We start from the raw sequence: 27,363 nt of genomic DNA, 5'->3' as shown, positions 1-27,363 counted from the left end.
ATTCATGAACCACACGAAGCGTCAAGTGAGCTGCAGCCTTCTCCTGGCTCTGTGGACATCAATAATCCTCCAAACCCTTTCCTGGCAAGCACATGAGGGTGATCTGACAGCTCTCATCACAAAAAAAGGCATTTTTGCTTAGAGATGACGTGTCTTACCGTGAATCATCAACAAAAAGCTTTTCACTTTGCAGAAACAGCAACAACTAGTTGCTGATTTTGGTTCTAAACTATTTCTTTTAGGTCACGTCAGGACAGGCCAGCGCCGAGAGCGGTAACACCACCAGCACGTTAAGCTCCAGATAACACAGGGGGACGTAAAGACCGGGCAGGAATTTCACCCACAGCCTCAGCTCTAACTGCAGTTAAGTGGAAAATCACCACCGATGAGCTCCCCGTTCCACCAGCCCTAAGTTAACACGACCCCGCTCCACTGGAGACAGGTTTTTCAGTGGGAGCCGCATTAAGCTTTATTTGCTTAATAAACTAGTAACTCATAGGAAGGATCATGGCAGAACAGGGCCCCCCTATGAGCTCAGCGTGCGTGTGCCCCCCCCCCACCCCCGCCCCACAACAGCCCAAACCTAAATTTCACTCTCTGACAACAAAGCCGCAAAACTATTCCTTAAATACACAACTTTGGCAGGTGGCTGGGGCTGATGGAGGGGTCTCTGCCGTTCTCTGCCTGCTGGGGGGTAGGGGGGTGCGGGGCTGGGGGGGGGGGAAGGCACAGCAGCAGTAAAACCTGAAACATGAAGCTGTGCCTGCAGATTAAAAAAGTTTGTAAAACGCGCAAGATGTGATCGGATCTGGTGAAACCTACGGCAGTTAGGTTCACTCCTGTAAGTTTATATCACTGACATCGGGCACGTCGTTAGGAGTGTAACACTACCGGATTTTCTGCCGGTTGCAGGAGCATGTACTTGAGTATAAGGAAACAAACCAAAACACACACACCCACCAAAAAAAAGAACCCCCAAAACCTATTTCAGCACAGACAGCAAACCAAAACCTCAGCAAACGGATCTTGAGCCACTGAGTGTTTTCCGTGGATAAACCAAAGGGAATCTTCAAGAGGGGGAAGAGACCTGGAAGCTCAGAGCAGTTTCACAGCGTTACGTGGCTGTGTCACTGTCAGAGCTCTGCAAGCAATAAGCACGATAAAAACAATATTCAGGACTTTTAACTTTAACTGCTACCAACTACGTTTCTTAAAGAAAAAAAAAAAAAAAATGCATTTTTTTCTAGCTTGAAGGTGACCGTGATCCCAGCCTGAAAACGTGCCTGGAACGTGTGACAGCCCCTGACATACCATTGCTATAGTCACTGCTGGATTTGCAACTGCACTTTCATTAACATATATATTTAAAAATAATGCTTTTGCGGGGGTGACAGCGCTGCCAGATTAGCCTAACAGGGCTAATCATTCTGAAGGCATTAAAAAGTTTAACTAATAGATGTTTAATGATAACAGAGGGGAGTCGTCCAAGTTACCAGAAACTGGTGTTGAATCCTAACTGACTCTGAGCTGAAAAAAAAAAACTCATTCCAGGGCAGTAACAGTGACAAGACTCTCTGCAGCTCTGCACACACTGGAGTCTCTTTGGGGAAAGGGAAAAACGAGAGTGCCCTGTTCGTGGAATTTTATTATTCATATACATCTTGAATTACGTATGTTGAGGTTAGATTGGGTATGACAGGAGATAACAGGAAGACAGCAAAGAGAAATCCTAGATCAACCTCATCTGAAATTAAAAAAAAACAACAAAAAACCCACGAAAAAAATGCAGCTTTTAAACCCTACTCCACCTCCAATCAAATGAAACACGAGTTGCATCCAGCATGCGTGTTTTGACTGCATCCCACCATTATCGAGCTGTTCATCTTAGCAAAGCTCATTTATACAGTCATAAGAGCGAGCCCAGGCCTTTTGTAAAGTTGATCCCAAGTGATGAAACCCAACCTCGACCGTGAGTCGGGGGGGCGGGTGGTATGTCTCTGAAAAAAAGTCCAACAGAGAAAACAACAAAAAAGAAATGTTTTTCTTTCACTCTTTTTGTTAAATACAGAAGGCAGAGCTTAGCAAAGCGACCGGATTACACGTCGCCCTGAGATTCATCTAAATCCCACCTCGAGCAGTCTGGGAATCATACCTGTCTGTCAGTCAAGCTTGAATTTAGTAGCATAAACTTGTGGGCAGCGTGAGGCTGGGAGCCCTGGCAGGATCTTTTACCTTTTCAGGTACAGCCCAATGTTTGCTTGGGAATTTTACAGATGAGTTGAAGCAATTAGAGGTGAACAATTACTGCTGATCGAGTGTCTGTGCCTTGGGAGCAAATAGCGTCTGCCGCAGCGGGGATGCTCCCTGTGGGACGAGGGCTGCTGAGGTGCTGCTTATTCCTTGGGGAGGAGGGGGGGATCAGGGGGGAATCAGGTGCCCCCCCACCCCAGCACTGGCTTCAGCTCCAGCTGAGCTGGGGCCTCCTGTCCCAGCTGGGCTGCATCGCCCCTGTTCTCCAGCTCTCGCTGCAACCACTCAAAACGTCCTCAGGCTTCACCTTTTTTTCTTTTCTATTCCCCCCCCCCTCTTTTTTTTTTTTTTTTCCCTTTTTTTCTAGGAGCTACAGCAGCAGAGTGACCCAAAGGCACCCCACGCAGGCTACGCACAGGCACATATGCACGCTCAGCCCTGACTTGCATTTGTCACTCCTTGTACACGCACACGTTTGGCCATGTAATGTCCATTTCCCAGTTTGCCTTCCTATTATATTTTATATTACCTCTGGCGAGCTTGTGCCAGAAGAAAGCAGAAGGAGGAGCTGTTAGAAAGGCTTTTTCGCTTTAAGATTCGAGAGCACATTTTTAGCATTAACTTTTTAGGCTCTGGTCATAAAACGCTGGAGCGCGCGTACAGTTTTGTGGGTAAATTTGCAGCGTTTCCAGAGGGCCAAATGAACAACAATCTCTTGCTGACAGCGCCCAGCTCACAACACGCTACTTGAAAGACACCCAATTCTTAATTTGCAAATCTCAGCAACAATAAGCTATAAAAATATGGAATTATGAACAGCACGATACTGTGCAAAATAAATAACAAGTCTCCAGTGAAGGAAAGAAATCATTGGCAGCAGTGCAGCCACCATTACCAAATCTCAGAAATGTAAACACAAAAAAAAAAAAAAGGGAGAGAGAAAGTTACAAGCGCCATAACTTTCCTTCCAAGAACGTCAAAACGCGGGTGCGCGTCTGCGTCGCAGAGGTAGATGCTGAGGTTTCAGCCTCAGCGCGTAGTTTCAGTTGCAGATCCCCGACGCAAAGACAGTGAGTTGCTCTGACCAACGCACGTGATTCCCCTTCTAATCCTTCCTATCGATGCCAGCTCTTATTAAACGTAAAATATTTGAATTTGCTCTTTCAATTAATCTATATAGTTTCCTTTTCGTATCGCTGCTCCATAAATGCTCTGCATTGAGAGAATTTATCGTTTTTCAGCGCAAAACATATTTCCACTTGGAAAATGTATTTTGCATTTACTAATAATCTTTATGGTTTCTTTAGTTAAACCAGCTGCTCTATCAGAAAGAAATTACATCTCAGTCGGCTGGCTCATTCTGCGTTACACGTGCTCAGGGCTGAACTGTAGAGATTGAAAATTTTTTAAAAATCTGCTCTCGTAGTTTCTGGAAGAGTTATTTAAACTGGTTTTAATCAACTATCTCGCATGAGCGAAATACGTAACGCCGTGCTGGAAATAGCAAGCTGTCTCACGTTCATTTCCTACACATAAGGAATCTGATTAGAAAGAATGATTTCTAATTGAAGCTTTGTGTCTGGTTGTGATTCTTTTTTCAATACTGTCAAGGCAATTAAATCAGCCAAAGATAATCTTTAACATTCACCTGATGCGGTTAATTAAGTGGTGAAAAATGAAACGCTGATTAAATGAATCAAATCCCACCTTTGCAGGTAGCAAAGTTTAAATTGGAAACAAGAATTCACAATCAGTTGTTGCTGTGCTTTTGCAGATATTTTACTTTAAAGAAGTATAGCTTTCTTAACCTAACTTCACCCATTAAAATATTTCATAATGGCGTGTATTACCCGCAGACTAAAGCGGACCTTGATTTAAGAAACACCTAATAACTCATCAGCATAATTGAAAACAAAATGCTTCGCTGTGTCCTTCCTCCGCCTATCCCAGCCTTTTTTCCAGCACACAAGGATAAATAACATTTCAGCCCAACAAAGAATGGATTTAAGTGCGATAAATGAAAAGAAAAAAGAAAACCACTGAAGATCCTGGTTCAGCACACAAGTATTACGAGTTCCAGCAAAGTGTACGGGAAGGCATAATAATATTCACGCACGTGTGCATTCAAATCCAAAGCCCCCCACATGCAACTACATTGGTAGCATTATCAGTTTTGCGTCTTCCCCTCCACTCTCTCCATTAATTTCACGTTACAGCTTCTCATCAACCCAACGGTTTAACGTAGCAATCCAAGTGGACTGGAACAGGAGCCAGAAAATGCTGCTTATTCAAAATCAGCAAATGCTGGTTTAGTATTCCGCAGAAAGCAGTCCCATTTTTTTATCAGGTATAAGACAAAAAAAATTAAAATATTATTTATGAATTGAACAACAATGGGGAAAAATAGAAAATTCGTATTATCTATAGCCCGTAATTAAAATTACTCTATTCTGCATTTCACATCCGTGCCTTATCTTTTGCAGGAACAGCAAACAGGCCAAAATCTGTCGTGAATTGCCGTTATTTTTTTTATCCATTGACACCTTTAAGTTCCTTAAAAAAATAAGTCCAGAAAGTAAACACCACATACCTGATCACTTATCTGACATGCAACAAGGTTGTGCTGATTGTAGCATCCAGCAAACTTGATATATTTGAGCCAGTTTCCTACATCTGGTTGACTGGCATCTATGCAGAACTTCACATTGCAAAACTCATCCAAGATCTAAAAGGAAGAATATGAAAGAGTGAATCTTTTTGTCGCTGTCTGAGCATACTAATCAAAAGATAAATCACAGGTTTCCAGATGAACAAACGGATAATAATAATAATAATAATAAAGGCATGTTTATTCAGAAATACACTTCCCTGGTGAGATTTTTTTTTTTTTTAAGGAACGGTCAGAATACATACATAATAATAAAAGGACAATAAATGTACTGAAAAATAGCTTGACAAATGTTTACACGTAATTGAGATGTTGTCTAATTATTGCTAAGAAACACTACGTTAATTTCAGAGGGACTGATTTTCTATGCATTCATCGGTGACTATGTCTGAAATTATGATTTTAATTAAATATAATTCTGTCAGGGAATATAACAAAAATTATTAAAATAGGTAACGTTGGCTTCATTTAAGGTTTCTGTTTTGCTTCAGGATTTATGTTGTTTGCAGCACTCGTTTAGTCTTTTTGTATTTGTTGCTCTGAACCAAACTTTATTCGGTAGACAGAATTATTTATCTTGTTTTAATATTACACTTCCCAAACAGCCCTTCTGTGCAACACTTAAATCACTCCCCTTAATTGAAGCAAATAGTAGAACTCCCTACGCCAAACTAAAGAAAATAAATGAAAAACAATGTAAACACTCATGCAAAACATGGCAGTGTTCAATACATACCAATAAATGGTTCCAATTATGCAGACAATAAACAAATATAATGAGATTGCTTGTGGACAAGCTAAAGAGGATGTTCTATTCTAATATTATGACAAATTACTAATCATTACGTACGACTGAATATCATTATTTATTTGCAAGCTTTTACCACCGGCCTATCCCAAACTTTCCACAGCATCCCAGGGAGCTCCCTGCTACGTTTGTTAACTTCTCCTGCTGGGCACCGGCACCAAAACACCCGACTTTTAGCAAAGAAAAAAAAAAACCAAAACCCACAACCAACCAAACAACCTTAAAACACACGCCCCAACCGAAAAGCCAAGGGAGAGGGAGGTTGTTCCCCCCCCCCTCCCGCCCCCGATGGGAAAGGTTTGCATTCACGTCCCAGCCCCACAGCGCACTTTTGGCCTCCGGGCTGAATGGCCGGGAGCCCCGGCATTGTGTGTGTCACTTAGTTAATGAAAACCCACGGAAGTTTCCTATCAAGGGCTCACAATATCGCTTAAGCTCCGCTTCACCTTCATTAATTAAACGAGCCCCGCGCCAAGCTGCTCTCCCCGCGGGGGCGGCCGGGCCCCGGGGGTAACCCGGGTACGGCGGGGGGTGCCCGGGTCATCGCCGCCCGCCCCCCCCACCGTCTGCCAGGATCGGGCCCGTCCGGGGGCGGGGGGGGGGGGGGAATGCGCGTGTCCGTGCCTGCCCGCCCGGGGCCGCGGGGTTCCTCCTCTCCCCCCCCAAAAAAAAAAGTGGAAACCCCAACACACACACACCCCCTCCCGCCGCCACCCCAAATCCCGGCGGGGCCCAGCGAGCGCCCCGCGGCCGCGCACGGCGCATCCCATCCCCCGCGGGGCGCGCACGCTGCCCGCACCTCCGACGATAATTTTTAGGAAAGCGTGTGTGTGTGCGTTTAATTTTCCTTTTCAAACCCCAAGAAGGGAGGGGGGGGGGGGTCACCCCCCACACACCCCCCGGGGCGGCGGAGGAGGGTCTGCCCCGCGGCGCGGCGGGCACCGACGGGGCAGGGCGGCCCCGTCCCGCGGGGCCGTGGGTAGCGCTCGCCGCTCTTACCTTGTGTCGCCGGGAGCCCGCGGGGGCGGGAGGCGAGGAAGAGGGGGGGGGGTTGCGGGGGGGGGGGGGGGGTGGGGGGAAGAGAGGAGAAAAAAATATCCTTTAGGCGGCTGGAAGCAACATCTTGGCGTCAAAGGCGGGCGGAGGCCGCGGCCGTCGGGGTCCGGGGCTGCGGCGGGCGGTGCGCTCCGGCATTTGTCGGGGGCCCGGTGCGGGCGGGGGGGAGAGACGGGGGGGGTGGGGGGGGGGAGAGCTGCCGGCCCCCGGAGGGCTCAGCGGCGGCGGGGCTCGGCGGGTTTCTGCCGGCTGGCCATCACCTTCCCCTTTCGGCCCCTCCTGGTCTTATCGGTGCGTGTGTGTGTGTGTGTGTGCGCGCGAAGAAAAGTTATCGGGAGAAAAGGGGGGAAGGAAAGAGAGGAAAAAAAGCAAAAAAACAAAAACAAAAAAAAAAAAAACACCAAAAAACCAAAAACCACACAACCCTCTTTAAGAGGAAAAAAAAAAAAGTAGAAAAACGACAACAACAACAACAAAAAAAAAAAAAACAAAAACCACCCGCACCGCACACCGCTCAACAAAACAAACTTCTTTCACTTCTCCGCCGGGGATGGGAGAAAAGTGTTGCGTGGGCGGGCGGGCGGGCGGCTCTCCCCCTCCCCACCCCCGCAGCTCTGCCCGCGGCGCTTCTTCCCCGCCGCACCCCCGGGCAGCGCCCGGCCCGGCCCGGCCCCCCCCACTCCCCCCCACCCCCCCCCCAAAACCCACCCACACCCCCCTCCCCGCCCACCCCGTCGGGTCCTGCCAGCTCCCCTATTCGGCCACTGTCTCTTTAAAGCGGGGCAGCCCCGGTCGCGACGGCGGGTCCCGGCCCCCCCCACCCCCCCCCCCCCTCCGCTTCTCCCCGTCCCGGGCGGCGGCGGCGCTCCCGGTGCCCTTAAAGCGACAGCGGCCCCCGCGGTCGGGGGTCAGCGCTGGGTCGCGGAGAAGCGGCCCGTCCGCGGGGGCGCACCGGCGGTCCGCGGGGGCGGCTCCCCCCCCCCCCCGTTCGGGGGGGGGGAGCCGCCCCCGCGGACCGCCGGTGCGCCCCCGCGGACGGTGCGCGGTGCCTGGGGGCTGCTCGCCTCTATTTATACACCGGCAGCGCCGTCGCGGCGGCCCCGCAGAGCTCGCCCCGACGGCTTGTCCCGGCGCTCCGGGCTCGCCATCCCTGTGGTTATTAAGAATAATAATTTTTTTTTTTTTTTTAATAAAACGCAACTTGGTTTTATTTTTTTTTTCTCCCTCCCCTCCTTCCCCCCCAATTTTTCGACGACCCCGTTTGCCGCCGCTTCCTAAACGATATTTTTATTTGTATTATTATTATTATTATTATTTTACATTTTTTTCCCTTTATTTATTTGGTAACGAATCCCATGAATGGAGCCGGCAGGAGGCAGGGCTCTTGCTTCCCGGCGGGGGCAGTGGCGGCGGCGGCTCGGCCCCTTTCCACCCGCAGCCCCCGCCGGCTCCGGGGGTTCTCCCGGTTTCGCCAAACAGCCCCCGAAATCCCACCGCGATTCCAAGCCGCAAACGGGTGTCCCCCCCCCAGGAAAAAAAAAAAGTTTGGCACCGTCCGGGCTAACTACGGCAACATACACGTCTATATGTGTATTTTGGGGAAGAGAGCAGGAAAAAAAAAATAATAAAAGGGCTGAACTGTATCTTTTATTGCACGATCCAAAAGTGCCACCCACTTTTTTTTTTTTTTTTTTTAAGTGCAAATATATTTCTCAGACTAAAAGTCGATTTTTCTTTCCCGGGGGGCCGGGGAGGGGGCCGGGGAAGGAGGGCAGGGGGAGGGCGAGAAAGCGGGTGACAAGAGATGATGATTAATTCGTCTCAGCGGCCTGTTATCTGTGACATTGAACTGTTATTTCAGATAATAGCTATTGTTCGAGGCGGGGAGGGGAGGGGGGGGGGGAATAAAAATCTGCACGCAGTGGTGGTAGGTAGGACAGGAAAAAAAAAAATAAAATTTAAAAAAAAAAAAAAAATCCTTTGTCAATAACCTCAAAAAACCTGGTGGGAGATTCCCATAGCACCCGGGCCTGAGAACCGCACCGCCCGCCCGGTTTGCCGGGCCATTGGTTTCCTGCCCTCCCTCCACTCGCCCATTGTTGGGAGCCTTTTTTTTTTTCCCTTATTATTATATATTTTTTTTTTTTCTCTCTCTCTCCCCCCCCTTTTTTTTTTTTTTTTAATTTAGCCATAAATTGGACCGGCTCGAGCTATGAGCTGTTCTATTTTCTTCCTGTCAGGATGAGGGATTTGTTTTATGATGCATTGTGTATTAAATACAAGTAATCTGGGAAACTGATTGCTCGAGCCCATAGGCCTGAGCAGCGGCCCCGATAGGAGCCGGAGCCCACCCCCCGACTCTCCTCATCCCCCCCCCTCCCTCCAAGCCCCCCCCCCCCCCCCCCCCAAGCTTTGCCACAAAAGGAGGAAACGCCGGTGGATAAACAAAAGGGCCTCCCGGTACCGGCAAAGCGGGGCCGGCCGGCACCGGGGCTCCGCCGCCGCCACGACGCCGCCCGCGGCCGCTAGGTGGCGCTAGCCGCCGGGACACCGGCCGGGGCCGACGCGGGACGCGCCGGGAGCGGGACCGGGACCGGGAGCGGGATGAGGGGAGGGAGCGGGACCGGAGCAAGGGCTGGCGGACCCGCCGCTGCCCGTTTTTTTGGGGGGGAAAACATCCCCCCATTTTTTGGTAATTCCCCTTCACGCACCGCTACCGGCGGCTCGGCTTTGCCCCAGCAAAGGGGAGGAGGAGGAGGAAGAGGAAGGCACATGCCCCCCGACTTTCTGTCGGGGCGCAGCTGAGCAGCGCCGGGAGGCGTTGGGGGGCGAGCCTGGCCTGGCCGCCGGTCATGTAAGGGGACGTTGGAGCTACACACACACACACACATACATACATACATATTTTTCTTCTTTCAAGAAATTTTTAAACACATCTGTAGCCTTTTTCTCTCTCCCCTCGGACAGTTTGGTAGACGCTTCAAGAGGCCCAAATATTTCCACAGGGTCCCTTTTGCAATTGTTTATTTAAAATAAGTCGCTATATTAGTGGAGGCAGTAAGGAGTTAGTACTCGAGTCTGCTAGTAATTCCCACCAGGCTGTAAACTGATGCCTCTTTTAAGCCTTTAACTTCATGGTCGTCCCAGAAGTAAAAGTTCTCATAATGGAGACCCTATGGGCATCGTGCATTCCAGCACATCATTAAAGCAAAGCAAAGCAGCTCAGCCAAAGCCAGATGAAATAACTGCACTGTCCACTTTTAATGGGCTTCCTGTGGACAAACACTGCAGAGGACAATGGTGAAAAAATCAGACAAGTTGCTGGCGATTTTTTTAAAATACCGTAAATGTTCATATTAGGCTTAATATTATCCTTAAGTTTATAGAGCAAGCCACTTCATAACCGCATTTTTAAGTGGGGTTTAATGTTATATTTCTCAAGGTGACTAAACACAACATTGAGCATCCTGACTAACACTGCGGTGAGTGTTTAAAATACTGGGCGAGTGTATTAAGCGGGGAGGGAGAAAGGAAAAGCGAACCAAAACAAACACGCAGAAAACAACTGCCCTCCGACATATCCGAACGCCCCGGGACAGACCCGGGAAACCAGCGACAAGCAGGAAAGGCGACCCAATTTCTACGTGTTAATTCCTCCCACCCTGTGTTGCAGATACTGACTTTAAAAAAATTGAAAACAAGTAGAAACAAAAATGTTGCTGCTTATTTCAAGAGGAAGAGGCAGCCCTCTCCCAGCCCTCGCCCGAAGGAGTGGTGGTGGTGGGCATCGCGGTGCCACCATGGACCCCCCGTGCCCCGTCCCGGCCGCCCCTCCTGCCCTCACACGCTGCCGGGCTCGTCCCTCCTGGCCAAAAGGCAGTTTTCGAGCGAGGGAGAGGAGGAGGAAATTAAAGGTAAAAAAATGTAAATAAAAAATTTCCCTTGGTCTGGAAATGGGCCCAACTGAAAGCATGTTAATCTCCACCTCAGTAATTTGGTTCTTCTGGAGAAGACAGAAGCCCTGCTGCTGTGCCCTGCACTTCATAAATCACGTCTTTATGTGGACAAGGTCAGGGCACCTAACAGCTCAGACATGGGCCTTTGCAGTGGCTCGAAGGGCTCCGGCATGTTTATTCTCTCGCACAGATCTCCGAGGAGCAGTCCAGCACGCTTCTAATTACTTTTGATTATTTTCATTTGCTCGGGTCAGGCTGGCTTTGCCGGCGCTGCTGGAGGGTGGGTTTCCTCCCCCCGGCCCGGCTGCAGGACGCTGGGGGGATCAGCGCTCTGCCGCACCCGGTACCCCCCTTCCCCAGGGCAGCACAGGGCTCTGGGGACCCTCCAGGGTCCCCTTTCGGGGTGGGAAGTCCAAAACCTCCGGCTGCAGCAGGAGCACCCAGCTGGGTTGTGTGTGTGTCCCCCCCCCATAGCCAGGCAGCGAGGGGCATTTACCCATCTGAAATGAGGAGTATGCAGAAAAGACACACACACACCCCCCCGCTGAAAATACCGACTGCCTTTGGGGAAAAAAAAATAAACAACCCCATATCCTTGCAAATAAAAAAAAAAAAAAAAAAATCAGAGTGGTGCATGTGCAGGCGACAAAAAAAGTTGAAGGACCTCTGCGACTCCCGTGGGGACGGGGCTGTGCTCTGGGAGCTGCAGAGCACCGGGGCAGTGCGTGGTTAGGTCTGCTCTCCTCCTGCTGCTGTGTGACCCCCCCCAGACGGTGCCTTACGGCTGGGATAAATAAATACATACAACAAATGCGGCGCCCACGTGGAGCAGAGGCATGGCAGGTGAAGCCGGCCCCACAGGAGCTGCTCCCCACTCATACCCCCTCCTCATGATCTGGAGCAACCACAATGCTGCTACTGGACAGCGAGTTGACCATGAGGCAGCAATGAACAAGAAGGCCAATGGTATCCTGGAGTCCATTAAAAAGTACGTGGCTGGCAGGTCAAGTGAGGTTGTCCTCCCTCTCTACTTCTCCCTGGTGAGGCTGCATCTGGAGTACTGTTTCCAGTTCTGGGCTTCCCAGTTCAAGAAAGACAAGGAACTACTGGAGAGAGTCCAGCAGAGGCTACAAAGACCATCAGTGGACCGGAGCATCTCTCTTACGAGGAAAGGCTGAGAGAGCTGGGTCTTTTTAGCCTGGAGAAGACTGAGACTCATCAATGCTTATCAATATCTAAAGGGTGTGTGTCAAGAGGATGGGGTCAGGCTCTTCTCAGTGGTGCCTAGCGATAGGACAAGGGGCAACGGGCACAAACTGGAACATGGGAAGTTCCATCTGGACATGGGGAAAAACTTCTTTACTTTGAGGGTGCCAGAGCACTGGAACAGGCTGCCCAGAGAGGTTGTGGAGTCTCCTTCCCTGGAGATATTCAAAACCTGCCTGGATGCATTCCTGTCTATACAGGGGGGTTGGACAAGAAGACCTCCAGAGGTCCCTCTCAACCCCTACCATTCTGTGATTCTGTGATATTAGCAGGAGCCAAACAACTGCCCAAGTACTGAGCAGAAAGGCTCTACTTTTTCTCTCCTATTAAAATCCATGCCCTAAAAGAGCAATTTCCTTCTTACCCTGAGCTGAGCTTGACAGCCCAACCCCACTTTCTCATCTTCCATTATCCTGGTGTGAGCAGGGTCCCTGCAGACTCTCTGCCCTCACATCCTGCCCAGCTCTCATGTGTGCAAACCCACTGATGTGCCGAGCACCAGGGTGGGCACCACCATGTCCAGGCACCTGTGTGTGCTGTTCTGGCAGCTTCATCACATCCCACTGTTGAGGGTCTCCCGTGGTGCCGTCACGGCTGACCGATGAGGGGAAACTTCCTGAGCAGGGGCTGCCTGGTGGGAAGGAGTTTTCTCTGAGCTGCGCTGCCGGGGTTTGAGCCCGAATCTTTTTGGATCTCGGGTGTTACTACATCCCAGGAGAAGGGAAATCACAGCAGATTTACCTTCTCCGTCAATAAGGATGATGTAAAAATGGGCCGGTGACTAGTATCCAGCTGCCTGGGTGAACTCGCTCCTGCCTTGGGGAGGAAGGCTTGGAAACTGCCCTTCCCTGCAGCAGGAAGAGATGTGATAATGCCTTATTGCAAACAAACCATGGCCCTCGCAGCCAACCCCAAAATTTGATGCTGAGGGATGTGACGCTGCTTGTCTACCCCCTGCTGTGAGCACTCACCCTGCAGTGGGAGAAAATCTCCTCGTTTCCCTCCTCCAAATCTTCCCCCGGGTTTCCCTGCCAAGGCGCGTGCTCTGGCGCTGGATGCTGAGGACTGTTGCTGTTTTCCTTCGTGGTGTTCATTACTTCCATTACAGAAGAGTCTGGAAGCCTCCAAATCCAACCTGGGCCTTTCTCACGCTCAGGGTTACTGCACCCGCAGGGCAAGACAGTCCCCGCCGGGTGAGTTTGGCACGAATGCGTATTAAGAGAAAAGTCAGGGGAGAAACCTGCCTTAGCAAGCTCGTTTTAACACCCACTAGAGACAGGGCAATTTAAGGCAGCGGCTGACTGATGTGGGTGCTGGCCTCCTGTCCACCCACAAGCTGTGTGTTATTCTGTGCTTTACCTTTCTCATGTTTTGAAAGAAAGCCAAAATTCTGGAGAATCTGGGAAACTCCATTGGCGATGCCCCTATTCTGCATCTCTCCCCATGTGCTGGGCAGCCTGGAAGGGCTCTTTTCTCTCTTAATCATCTAAAGACTTTGAGCATGGCCCTCCAAAACCTACCAACATGATCAAAAAAAGTCTGATTTGGGTTTTTTTTTAGTACTCTCTCATTCATCCTTGCTGAAATACAACCAAATAAATCTGTACTAGGTTTGTGCCCGCTCCTGCTTCCCACAATCTGCTCATCCAGGGATCGAGCGGTGGGACCCCGCAGACCAAGGCTGTGCATGGGGTGGCCAGAGGCTCCCACCTGATGTAGCCACCACTTCTCTGCCTGGAAACACAACTTTTTTCTTGCAGAAGCTGCTCTAAAAATGAAAGAATTTTAAAAAACACTCCCTGAGAAGGCACCACACCTGGAGGGTAGAAAGCACAGTAACAGGATTTTGTAGACATCCTATACATGCATGTGCGTAGGAATTCAACAGGCATCCACTAACTTCACTTACTCCAAATTTTTAATTTTCAAGCCTTTAAATTTGCCAAGTAGTCTAAGGGCCTGCTTTGGAAGACTTTTTCCAGCCGCAGAGCCCATCGTGGCATCGGGAAGAGCTGCACAGGTTGCTGCATGGCAGCAACCGCTATGGCACCGTTTGGGTTTTGGCACTATCCAGAGTCTGGCAACAGAATTTGCAAAGCAAAAGGATGGAAAAGAAAATACCAAAGCAGGGAAAATATGCCAGGCTGAAAGGGATTGGAAGGGTTAAGCAAGAGAACTTTACACTACAAGAATTAATGTGATGCATAACAGGTAATTCTATTTTAATATTCAATTTTAGGAGTGACTGGCTATTTTCAAAGCATTCCTATTGTAGCCAAAGTTTTAACTAGGCGTACAAGAGTGGACATAAACACCTGCGGACTTTATAAGAGTAAGAAGCAATTTATCACCCAATAAAAAGTCAAACACTCATTTTAAAATTTTCAGGTTTGCATTTGCTGTTTCAAATGTACATGTGTGGACGGTTCCAGGGGAGGCACGGAAGAGGCAGATACACATCCTACACGCAGAAACACACGTGCACGCAGCCAACATAACCAGCTCCTGCAGCGGGGAAGAAAAACCTGCCTGTAAATATCGGTGTTACCGTTCCATCCCCACCTACGCTTGATATTAAACCCGTTGTGATCATCGACCGGAGTTGTCTAAAACTTGAACTAAACAGGCATTAAGTCAGCTGGCATATAAAATTACTGCAATTCGATTTTCAGATAAACCACAAAACTTGATGAACTAACATTGTTCCAGCTGAATTAACTCATCATCCCTGGGAAGAGAAGGTTGCGGGAGGAAAGCAAGGGCTCTAATAGTGACGATTAATCCTCCTCCTATTGCAAGGCACTTGCCTACGAGTGGAGAGATGCTCTGCTAAAGGCAGGCTAAGGATCCACACCACCCCAGAAACATCACTGCCCTGCCAAGCCCTGACAGTAGCATTAGATTTTATTTAAATGTGGGTAGGAGAAGGAGAATTCTTTGTTACAGGCTTGTTATAAAACTATAAATAGGTTCAAATCCCCATCAACAGCTCAAGTCACACTTGGTAGACAAGTCCAAGGACTGAAGTTCAGGAATGCTCATTTATTCAGGCGGCGGAGAAACATGCAAGGTTGATCCTTATCCTGCACTCGGGCAATCTCCCCAGGATTAAATCGTAAAGTATTTGGACCAGAGGTGTTACGTGAGTGGGTTCCCCGCCATCGGTGGGCAGAGCTGTTTTGTGTGCACCCACCCTGGGTGGGGAAACCGGGGTCCCGAGCAGTAAATGCTTAACTTGCCCCGTGCCTGCACAGCAGCCCGCCTGGGAGTGCATTGGAAGTGCTCCTCCACATAAATTAGTCACACATGGGTAAAGGTGCCTGATTAATTTTGAAAAATCTTGCTCCAAGAGCTACCTGGTTCGCACTAAAGAGATTTTGCACAACAAGGAAATTTTCCTCACCGGGAAAATCTCTAGGGGAGGGGGATGGGGGCAGAATATATTCGATACAGGTGTCAAAATAAACCTGTCCTATAACCAAAAAAATGTGTGTTGATCACAATGGGTTATTAATGAAATAGCTGTGAACATCAGCATATCCTTGTGGCAGATTTCTTTCATAAATGAGTTGAACATTTTCCAATTCCAAGAAAGTGCTGCTACCTATAAACTTGGAAATTAAGGGCTTTTTCCCCTGAGACTCAGATCCCTCAGGGCACTTGTGTTCTGGCATGCATCCCTTATTTGCTGAAGAAATTTCAAACTTGGTAATTTAGCACCATACTGATAAAACAAAGGGGAGAGGGAAAAAAAAAAAAAGCAGCTGGGCAAGTGTGCATGTGAAGGAGGAGGGAGGTAAGTGGTACAGCTTTAGGCATTTTTTTCCTGTAGCTTTTTATCCACAAGTCATGCTGCAGATTTTGTGTGAGATTCATAGAGAAAACATTCCCAAGGTACAATATATTAAGATGCATATCAATCCATAAACTGCGTTTTGCAGATGCAAAATGACCTGCAGAATTTGAAGGAGGATGGAGACTGTTTTATAACCATTTTTCCATATAACTTATTTAAGCCTAAGATGCTGGGCTAAATTTGCCAGTAGCAGAATTATGAGTATTATTATTATTAGTATTACAGCAGCACCTAGAGGCCCCAGTTGAAACTGGGACCCTTCGTGGGTAGAAAAATAATAAACATGAGTCTCTGCCCTGAAAAGCTTGCAGTTGGCATGGATGGGATGAAAAGCGTGCTGGATGGGAAGATTATAATTTTGTTTTGACAGATGGAATATGGAGATTTGTTCATGGAGAAAATCGGTGGCAGGCTGGGAAGGAACCTCGTGCAATATTTTCCCATAACTTTAATTCACCGAGAAGTTGCTTTTTACTTCTTTCCTTTGACTGTAATGAACAGAAACTCCTGTCTGCCCGCTGGTGTTCATGGCTTCTCATGGATAAATAGGGGGAGCCTGCTTGGGCTCTGCCAGTTAAAACAGCGCTTCATGCTTTAATATCGCTCATCTGTGGCAGAAATTGTACTTTATCACCCTTTTTTGGCTAGGAAAATATTTTAGCTTTGGAAATGAACAGTTGATGCTTTGGAACAGATCTTTAAACATAAGCATGTTGCGCTGATTGGTACCATAAAACGAAAGAAACAGTTTTGGGGAGGATACGTAAAACTGTGCCTTTGACTTTTGCGGGACAAATGTGGAACGGAGTTCGTGATGTCAAGTCTGGTTGCTAGGAGCCACCTCGCGATGGTGCAAGCGCAGAACGTAGGATGGATCACGATCCCCACCAGGCAGAGCCGGGGAGAGACTGCTCCAGCCACAACACCGGCACCAAGTGCCTGCAAAAAGCAGCAGGACACAGGCATGTGCTCAAGACAGGTTGCAATTTTTTGGGGTCTATATAAGCAAAATGAGGCAATGTGTCAAGAACAGGTCTCTTCGCAGCATGAAGGATTTCAGAGACTGTATGACCTGGAGTGCTGAGAATCCAGTATAGTAAATATGGCACTTAAGATCGTTTCTTTCCCTTTACAAAACTCTTCCCTGTGCATCATTAAGGCCAGATCCTCGCACTGGGCAAAGCAGGAGATTTGCTGAGGTTAAGGGATCTATCATAGGATGTATCAACTGAGGGACATGGTCATCTCTGCTGGCTTTTCAAGGAATTATAGCAAGATCGGGGCCTTTCAAGGAATTATAGTAAGATCGAATGTCACACGTTCACCAGGGAAGCACCAGCAGCTCAAAATGCTGAAGACAGCACTGACATAAGACAGCTGGCTACTTTGGAGCTGAACTGGTGGCCAGAATTGTTGATCCAGCCCAGACAGAGTGCAATTTCCACCCAAAATTACTGTGTAGTCCCGGGATCGGACAGCCCAGACCTGGGCTGCCCCGGGGCTGTAGGTGGAGGAACTGCTCCATCTCCAGAGGGAAGCCAGTCCTATATCCCCCCACCGCCTTCAGCTCCAGGACCAGGGGGCTGGGGCATGGTGCTGGTACGTGGTGTGCTGGAGCACATCAGGGCTGCAGCCCTTGGACAAGGTCTGGACCAAACCAAAGCGTGGTGCCTCTGGGAAACCCGCAAGGATCCTAGGATATGCCAGATGTTTGTACATCCCATAATTGTAATGTGGTATTAGTGACACCTCTACAAATAAACTGAAGATTGAATCTCTCCTGCCAGGTGCTGTGAACAGAAGCTCAAACCAGTCATGCATGGCATGAAGGAAATCTGTCATCTTGGGCGACAAAGTACGAGTATGTGTTACAGTATGAATGACCACAATTTTCCCCAGTGCTTGTGGTATATTTAACAATGCTATAAAAGATTCAATCAGGAGTTGTGAGTGCTCATTAGCATTTTAGAATTACTTAATTCTTATTTAACACGCTTAAGTTAATTCATGAATTTTGTCTCAAACAGAAAACAGTAGGTTTAGATCGAGGTTGTTGTGGACCGGGAAATACTTCTACAGAAAGAAGGAACTGAATTGGCTTAAATGATTTATAAAATGTGAGGGTTTCATTCCAAAATATCATTTATATGCCTAGAAATCTACTCAGCAAATCTAATCCAGCAAAGGAAAATGGACATTATCAATCCATGAATAAAGATGGAAAGTAATTCTGCAGCAGTTTCAGACTATGCTTGCCCATGTATGACAAGTAACCAGTCTGAGGACCTTTTTACACATCAATTAGGTTTGCATTTACCCTGGGTTTAGCAGGCAAAATGTGGGGACAAAGAACACTGATAATCTGGAAGAAAGCAATAATGACAGCTACACATTGAGGGTTAAGCACATCCTTCCTCTGTTAACACACTTACTGATGGGAAAAAGGGAGCGAAGTCAACGCCAGAAGGAAAGACCAAAATCCCCCAAACTCCAGAAATCCTTATTCCTTTTGATACAGTACAGCTCCACCAGTAGAAAAAGAAGGTGTAAATGGGATATATATATAAATGAGATATATATATAAAAAAATGGGTTATAATAAAGACCCAGTTGTCCTGATTTCCAACCAGCCACACAAAGTGTTTAGTGACCACGGATGATGTTCCAGGTGATTCACTGCAACTCCTGTCAGTAGCCAAGCGGCCACCAGACACATATGAAGTACAGTGACCTTGGCTTGCGTGAGCGAAGCCAGTAGTAAAAGCAAATGGAAGTTAACATGAAAGGTGTATATTTTTAGAAGAATTTGTAGTGTTTGGACTCCAGCTTTGGATGGCTCAAGAGTATTTTGTAAGCCAAAAATCTGTTCTTCGGTTTTGGTTTGTTGATTAAATATACTTGTTACCAAGAACTTCAAGCAGGAAAAAATTTAAAAGAGACTTCACTGAGATATTATCAGCTTCAGCTGCAGCACTGAACAACTAAAATGTAATAAGTCTTCAGATCTCAAGTTATTTCTACTGCCTGCTGTATAATCAGCATGTTAAATCTGGGCATCTCTTCAGGCACAGTTATTTGTGTGATATATACAGATCAATACCTATTGATTTTATAATTTTGATTCATCTCTATGCAGTGATTCAGTTTCACATCATCTTATTTATCAAGCTCTTCTCCGTAACTTTCCTTCCAAGCTTCCCAGCACCTCCAGGCCACTCAAGCAGGGTCCCACCAACCACCACCCCCTTTGGCCCCTGCACACACGTTTCAGCGGGCACGTGCTTGGTTGAGGAGTTTTGTGTGCAAAGAGCTGCCCCAGGATACTCAGGGTCATTAATACATGAGGATGAAGTTCATAAACCTTCGCTAATGCCACAACCCCACTGTCCCTGCTGGATCTGGAGCCATCCCCCAGCTTCCCAAGGAGGCTTTGCCACCCCAAGGGACTTAGGGCAGCCAACGCACCTGGCTATTTCTCACCCAGTGGCCGTGCCTTCAAGCTTCCCTCTGTGCTGGCTTTGGAGTGGACAAAAATCCCCCCCAAATACTAAAATCTATTAACGCCTGGAGCTTTTGGGTGCCGTGCTGGCACCCAAAGACCTTCCCGGCTGCGGCTGCCCCCCTACGCAGCAGCAGAACGAGTGGAGTAGCTGGCACGAAAAGCCCTACGGTGACTGATTAACAGCGACCTGCTTGACATATTAGAGGAAACCGATGCCATTGCTACTGCTGGCAAGCACGCCAGGGAAATCCTGTCAACTTCGCTGGATTGCATATATGCAAATGACAGCAGATTAGAGAGCGTTAGAGAGGCCGCCGTTCCCACTGAGCTCACACCAGTTTGCATTGGGGTAAATTGTGTCTGGGTGCACTCGAGATGCTCCAAATAGACTAAATCATGATTTAGCAATTCACGATAGCCTAAAGCTCTGGCTAGATGGGGCAAACCTGGTCGCTACCGATGTGCCGCGGTCCTGCCGCCAGCCCTTACGCAGCACCGCAGTGGCCCACGGCAACAGGATGTGGAGAAAAAGTGGTTAAAAAACCATCGGCTGAAGTTCGTGTGATGAATGGATTGAAGGCAAACAGGAAAACTCCTTTATGTTGAAAATGCCCAGCAAAAAGAACTGAACCCTGTTCCAATGCAATGATTTCAACATGTTTTGCAGAAGGTGCCAAAGGGAGCTGGGATGTACCGCATCCGTGAAATGGGAGTTATTGGGGTGAGTGCCTTCTGGAAGGAAAACAAAAAGCGTTGACAAAGACTAAACAACATTTCAGGGGGGCTCACACACTAGAGCAAGATAGGAAACACGGGCTAATTACAAAGTAAGGCCTATCACCATGCAAAAATAAATGACTTCATAAATAGCTTTAGATATCATGTTAAAAGCACCTTTAGGAACAAAAAAAGATGCTATGCTAAAATTGGGAGATCTAAAGAGCTGTTATTACACATCCATTACGTTTTCTAAGCTGTCTCATTTACTTTTTGAAGTTCTGTATACTGATACAGCAAGGCAAAACATTTTTATGTACCGTAAGAAATTTGAAACAATGTTTAATGTTCAGAAGATAAAGTTAACAACACTACGCTTCAGTGGCTTTTTTATTTCTCTATTTTATGACCTTTCAAGAACTTAAAGGAAACAAGAGGGAAGGATAAGCAACCATACGCTCCTGCTTGCTTTTTCTTCATTGCTGATCAGAGCCCAGGGCAGAAATCATAATAAAAAATGTCTTCTTTTTAATGTCTTAATAGGAGCTGTTGAAACACTGATGGTATAATGTGTTTTGGGATGGAAAGCATTTGTTCCTCTTTGCAGTTATCAACAGTCATATGTTGCACGATTTTCCGATTTTTCTCCCTGAAAATACGGAAGCCCATCACGTCTCCACAACCATTTGGAACAGTTTTTCTGCTCTTTCTGCTTTTTCTAAAACTAAAACCAGCTACAACTGTAACTCCCAAGAACTATTTCTACAAGCACCAAGTAATTCAGATTTTCTCTCTGTTCCTTCCAGATATCCTTAATCATGCCATTGCAGACCTCTCCATGACACTGATAGCAATAATTACTGAACATACTGGGCAGTGACCCCCTATACAAGTTTCCATCCCGCAGGATGCCAAAATGCTGGGGATGCAGCTGCGACGGGGCATCGATGCTATAGAACACATACACACACAAAAAATCCACTTTCCAACCTGAACACCCCCTGCAAATTCAAACAGGAGCTACACATCGATTCGCGTTGGGAAAAGCAACGTGTGAGGAGTTGCTTATTTCCTCAAAAGGAGAAAGCAACTACAAAAAAAAAAAAAAAAAAAAAAGGTTAAACATGATGGGAGATTGATGCAAATTTTAGAGCATGTTGTAGTTTGCTAATATATTGTCCTAATGAAGAAAAAATTGACCTCTGAGTGGCATAAGCTACATTGACACTAGCATCTTGCCAAATCCACATTGGATGGAAACAGGTGCTTAGTTTAAACTGTCACACTGCTACTGTAAAAATCTTCCGCATTCTACTGGTGAACAGAGGGTCTGGTAGAAAGTAAGCAATTATTTCTGCTGATTTCAGGAGGAAGATGCAAGGGAAATGGCAAGAATATAAGCAGTGGTTTTTTTTAAAAAATATTTCACAAAATACCTCAAATAAGTAATTACTGAACTTTTAAAAATCCTAGTATTTTCTGTAGCCATATGGACTATATTCAAATATATTTTGAACATCTCTTCATGTGTTTTTATGATGTTTGTTATTACTCTCAACTGACAGATTTTAATTTTCTTTAAAATAGAAGTTTCAGTGGGACGTCTTCTATTACAATCCTGTAGATTTAATATCTTTAATTCAGAGGCAAGTCTAAACAAATCTGAAGAGATTTTAGGTGATAGAGTATGTACCTGAAATCCAGGTTCTTGTGGTCAAATTCGTTTCTGGTACAGCTTCAGTGCTTTTTCACTTGGGAAGAATTTGCACTTGGATGGATTAATTCCTGGCATGAATTTCAATGCCAGAATAAAAATCAGATACGGCTACTTAAGAGTGACACCCCTTGACTAAAATAAAATGTACGGGGAAAAAAGATAGGTGAGCAGTGGCAGGGTAGCCTGGTGATGTTTTGAAGGGCGATATCCATGGAGGATAAATCTATGGCATCTCCTTAGCTAATATCATGACTTGCTATATCACGGTGAAGTGTACAATAAGCTGGGAGGTGCCTGTAGCAGGGCAGCAAGACACAGCTCCCCTCTCCTGTGTTCAAAGCAAAGGGTGTGATGGCAAAAGCAGCCATGAACAGAGAAAAAAGCCTGCTTCTTCAGGAGCTAATTCATGACCCTCAGTAATCTTCTGCTCAATTGAAAACATATTCCAAGCACTCTAAAACATTAAATTCTGCACGGAGCTCACATCCTTCATGACTGAAGAGGCAAACGGCTTGGGATGGAGCAGGGAGCCAGTGAAGTGAAGAGTACCACCTCCAGTGGGAACTCATTGGCCATGTAATGTAGTTGGTTATTGCATTAGCATTCCAGGTGATCATGGAGTTAACATCTGAGCCTTTCAGAAAAGATCTTTAATGACCCACCAGCTCCCTGAAATTTCCCAAATCTGAAAGAACACCTCTATACATCTAACAGTCACACAGGTTCAACACTGACCTGGGGAAAGTGTCACCTCTTGAATCACAAGGGATGCTTCCAGTAACATCAATATTTTCCCAGGAGGTCCCTGAGCCAAAGGCTGCCTTGGCCCAACCCTGCTTGGAAGATCTTCCAGGGCTGTAGCACAAGGTGGTATGGCTGGAGACCAAGTCAAGGCATTATTTTATTTTGTTTTGGTTAGCAGAGTTGATATTTGGTCAAAGGCTCCTAGCTGTGAAATGATGAGGAGCTGCCAATTTCTAAGCTAAATGTTGTACATTCATATCCTGCTACCACTAACTCCATTATGATTAGTCAGGAGTGAACTTAGAAGGTTCAGAAATAAGGTTTGGATAAACATCCCCAAATTTTGGATGCTTATCTGAGCCTGACCCAAACCCCCTGAGTGTGCAGAATTGAGCTGGAAATCTGGCAAGAATGTTAATTTCCACACTTTTTCATTTCTCTCTTGAAGGCTATATTTGCAGTTTAAGAAATTTCCTTTAATTGGAATTAGCATAATACATTATTTCCCTGTGGTGAGAACAGCTTTTCTGTAGTTACTCTGCCTGCTTGGATTTTGTCCAAGGAAGCACAAAAGGGGATGAAAGTGAACACAAAAATCCAAAGTAAATAAGTGAACCAAACTCTTTAAACCCCACAAATGGGCAGATTCTGCTTAAGACTTCCCGCAAAATAAACGACTTGGTCCCATCCTAAAACGATGCCCTTCAGTTTTAATGGTGCCTCTGTATGAACGCCAGCCGTACCCCTTTCACGCACATTTGGTAATAATAAATGCTTTGGGGCTTTTTGTGCCCCTTCTTTTCTGGGGTATATCGCTGCTTCACGTAGCATCTTATTTTTTTAATGTCATTAATTTAATATGATCAACACCTACAAAATACTGTGCCAAGATAAGTCAAATCTTTGGGGAGCCTGGAATTACAATCAGTGGATATTTGACCCTCCAAAATATAAGGGTTGTGAGATGCTGACTCCATTCATATACTAAATTCTGTGGCATTTGCTGTGAAAATGAAGTATTTAAGCAACCAATGGAGGCTACAGATGAGGGGAACTTTACGCCCGGGTTGCACATGGGAGGCCCAACTGGCCACTGAGAAGACCAAGCCTATGCAGATGTAAATCCAGCTGCTAGACCTGACCTTGCTGCAGACCTCGGATTCAACTGGGGAAAGACTGCGAAGCGAAAACCTTGCAGTTACCCAAAGTGTTATTCTTTTCAAATTAGCCTCTTTGCAAATCAGCCAGTGATACAAGGTGCATTCAGGAGGACCTAAGTGACCTTCTCAAACTCCTTCCAGACGTGGGGCTGGGGAGGTCACAGTAGCACCCAGCTGCTTGCCCTTCCTCCTGCCTCTCTTCTCAAGCACTCTCGGATCCCAGGTAGCAAAGTAAATATAGCGGCAATCTGTGCGTGCCTGTGTGGGTATAAACACAGCACATGTATATATCCACGCACATCCAAGAACCTGAATGTTTGCTCACATTTAATAATGAGTCAAATAAGCAAAAATGAGTATTGACAGAAATGCCTGTTACCCAATGCTCCCAGGGAAGAAAAGCCAAACCAAGTGCTATTCCATAAACAGTACACTCGGTACTCAAAAATAATCCCTTTCCAGCTTGAGTCCAGAACATCGCACCTACGCCGCCAGGCTCGGGCACTGAAACAGAGAACCGGTGTTTCCCAGCTCCCTGCCCCTTATCGGCGGGAGATCTGGGCGAGCTGCCGGGCAGGGGCAGAGGGCTGTGCCGCTCCTCCCTGCCAGCCGGGACGGGGCCGTGCTGCCTGCCCCTTGGGAAAGAAGAAAATGTCATCCAGCCCGAACACAAAGAGCAAGATGGTATCTCGCTGCTGGTGCGGTGAAGTCATATACTAGGAAAAATATATTTAGCTGTTTCTGGGCAGAGTCCCCAGGAGGCTACGGAGCTGGTCCCATACTGACGTCACCTTGTTTGCCTGCCCCAAAGCACCAAGCAAGACCCTTGTGGCCATGTCCCGAAGAGGCTCGGAACGAGACATGGCCCCTGAGTGAGGGTGAACCCCTAGGAGCACTGCAGGAAGGGGGGGGATGACGCTGTCTCACGGCTGGGGATGTGCCAAGCACTACCAGCCAGCCCTTCCCTTCAAAACAACAGATCTGGGGAGGAATGGCCACAACCAGACCCTCTGCTCCCCCGTGGGACCCCCCCGGCCAAGCAGCCAGCGACGCAGGACAGTTACTGATGGCTGTAGCTTTGTTTGGGGATATTGGGGGTGTCTGGGGGGGCTGCAGGGGACAGCACAGCCTCTTGAGCTCCTGCAGCAGCAAACGACCACGCCAGTGGATATTGTACTTAGTTAATCAACAGAGGTACTTCAGCCTGAGTATGCCCAATTATTTTCTTTGTGTAAAAGGAAAGGCTGTGTTCAGGGAAGAGGGCAGGGGTGGGAAGGGGGCAAAGCCCACCGTGGGGGCCTGGGGATCACCCCTGGAATGGGATCACTGCGTGGCCCATCGCTCATGACATTCCCTAGCACCTCCTCCAGGTCAGCTTCACTATCCCTCAATTTCCTATTTATACGTTGCCATATACTGGCAGAGTGAGTTTTTCCCGGCTTCTCATTTAGAAAATAAATTCTAAAAAGAAGCACCCTGACTATAGTTTAAACCCAAATATGGAATTTAAACACCACTTTTAAGAGAGGGAAAATAAAGGGCATTTCAGAAGAACGTGATATAAAAATTGAGGTTTTGAACTTTGATAAATTTTCATTCTGAGACGTCTTTACCCAAAATTGAAGGCGGCCGGCAATGACAAGAATAAACTAAGGGATATGTCTGGTAAATCTCTGGAAGTAAAGGAGGTAACCTCTAGCATATCAGAGACATCAGAGTTTGACCAAAGGAGATGACCAGGATCATACAGACAGAGAGATCCACTGTAAAGTCATCAGAAACAAATGCTCAAAATGCAAAGCAGAGGTGTAAAATATTCCCATCGTGAAATCCTGACCCCACCAAGGGCAACAGAAAAACCCTGGTTGCCTTTAGACAGAGAGGGCAACAATTCAAGTGTTTGTCTAGCAGTCAGAGAAGAAACATTACCTGGTGTACAGCCCACACTGCTTTGTGATAAACATTATAAAACAGGTATTTGCACAGAACTCCTACTGCTTACAATGGGAAAATCATGGGACAAGGTGGGGTTTTTTATATGCCACAGAAGAGCACCAACTGGAGGATGGCAGCAGTTCTGCTCTCCTGGCTCAGCATTCCGAATTCTGCTGTCTCTTCTGCTCTTCCTTCTCTCACGTTACCGTAATTTTACAGTTGAACTCATCAGTTGGCATTAGCCGGTGTCACCCTATTTAATAGCATCGTAAAACAAACAACCCAGAAGAGTTTGTCACCGTAGCCCTGTACTTTGTAAGGCACAAGTCTGAATAAATACATAACTGTTCACACCCTTTCAAAAGTGCTGGAACAGGAACGTACTGAACCAAAAGCACTGATTTATATCTAAAGCAGCACTGACTCCAAGTAAGAGTGCAAATGTCGGTGAGGTGGACGGTAGGTGCTACAAAGCGTTATTGCTCTGTCATTTTACACCTTACGAGTGCTGTGTGGGGTGGGCGAGAGCAGAGAGCAAGACAAGATTGAAACCAGCCACCCTGAATGTGTGGACTGGAAACGAAGGACAGTCACAGCTCATCCTACCTGGCTGACAATACTATTTAAAAAATTAACTTGCAATATGAGTCAAGATGAAGTTCGGGTCTCACAAACATTTCCCTACTTTCCTGAAAGGATATGAAGCCTTCATATCAATATTCAAGACTTCATATGAAGCCTTCAGCCTTTCCAAAAATACACCGTGGAGCACCAGCTCTGCATGCAACGCCTGGGACTGAACAGTTGCTTTCAGTGCATGAATGAAATCAGCTGAAAGGACCCACTGAGTTCAGCTGTGTTAATAAAAAGAAAGTTATGCATCCACACTGAGCACAGGGAAATGTCAGCAAGTGGTTTGAGATCCTGTCGTCTGTATTTCTCCTGCATAAGGCTAGGAGAGGAGAGGGGATTACTTCTGGGCAGCCCTGTTGTGCCCAGCAAGCTGAGTTTTAATAAATCAGCAAATGAACAGGCTGTCCATGTAATTTTTGTTCATATGCAGAAGTAACAGTACCAGTAGGTATATTGTGATTTACTTTATGAAATTCACATGAAAAATAATAATTAGGCATTGTACTATAAACCCTCATTTCCCAATGCTAAGCACCAAACGAAAGCACCCACAATGTGTAAAGGACTTTGATTCTATTCTTAATGTCAAAATGCTAAAAATAGAGGTAATTTCAGTAGGGAATTATTACGGTCAGGTTGCGTGAGATTCACTCTGATGTACTTTAAATGATGTGTTAAATGATGATTTCCAACACAGCCTGTAGCACAGAGGTTGTTTGGAATGACATTTGTTGTGGCACCAGTGGCCACTACAAAGATGAATTTATATATACACTTAGAGCACCTGCCTGTGGAGGTGTTGCAGATAAGTTTTGCATGAGCAGATGACAACAGAAATCTAGCAAGCAGCCACAAACTGAATTTATGCTCCAAAAGAGCAATGAAAAGGTTGTCTGCAGCATTTTCTGCTCTGCTTTCATAAAACATATCCAGCCAAACTGTCAGCTGTTGTTATTAAACATTACATGGGGAGTTCTTCAGCAAATAACTATCCTTTAGCAAACCAGCCCACATCGCTGTGGTTGCTTGCAACTTGTTTAACTTTTGGTTGTGCAGGTTTTGTGGAACTGCTTCTCTTTGCTACGTGATTGTGAA

General features: G+C 46.8%; 1 protein-coding gene across 5 annotated transcripts in view; it reads right to left on the bottom strand.

Moving 5' to 3' along the window:
- Positions 1-27,363, bottom strand: part of MECOM (MDS1 and EVI1 complex locus) — a 192,867-nt gene that overhangs the window by 42,693 nt on the left and 122,811 nt on the right. For 4 of the 5 annotated variants that reach the window (XM_074153707.1, XM_074153709.1, XM_074153710.1 and 1 more), the window contains exon 2: positions 4,841-4,975. The gene's annotated coding sequence lies outside the window, so the exon portion shown is untranslated. Of the gene's footprint in view, positions 1-4,840; positions 4,976-5,654; positions 5,895-27,363 lie in introns of those variants that run through there. The other variant, XM_074153708.1, reaches the window with a different exon arrangement.

The sequence above is a fragment of the Numenius arquata genome, chromosome 9, assembly GCF_964106895.1.
Source record: "Numenius arquata chromosome 9, bNumArq3.hap1.1, whole genome shotgun sequence".
Lineage (NCBI taxonomy): Eukaryota > Metazoa > Chordata > Aves > Charadriiformes > Scolopacidae > Numenius > Numenius arquata.
The sequence above is the reverse complement of the archived record's forward strand: the minus strand, read 5'-3'. Positions and strand labels throughout refer to the sequence as shown.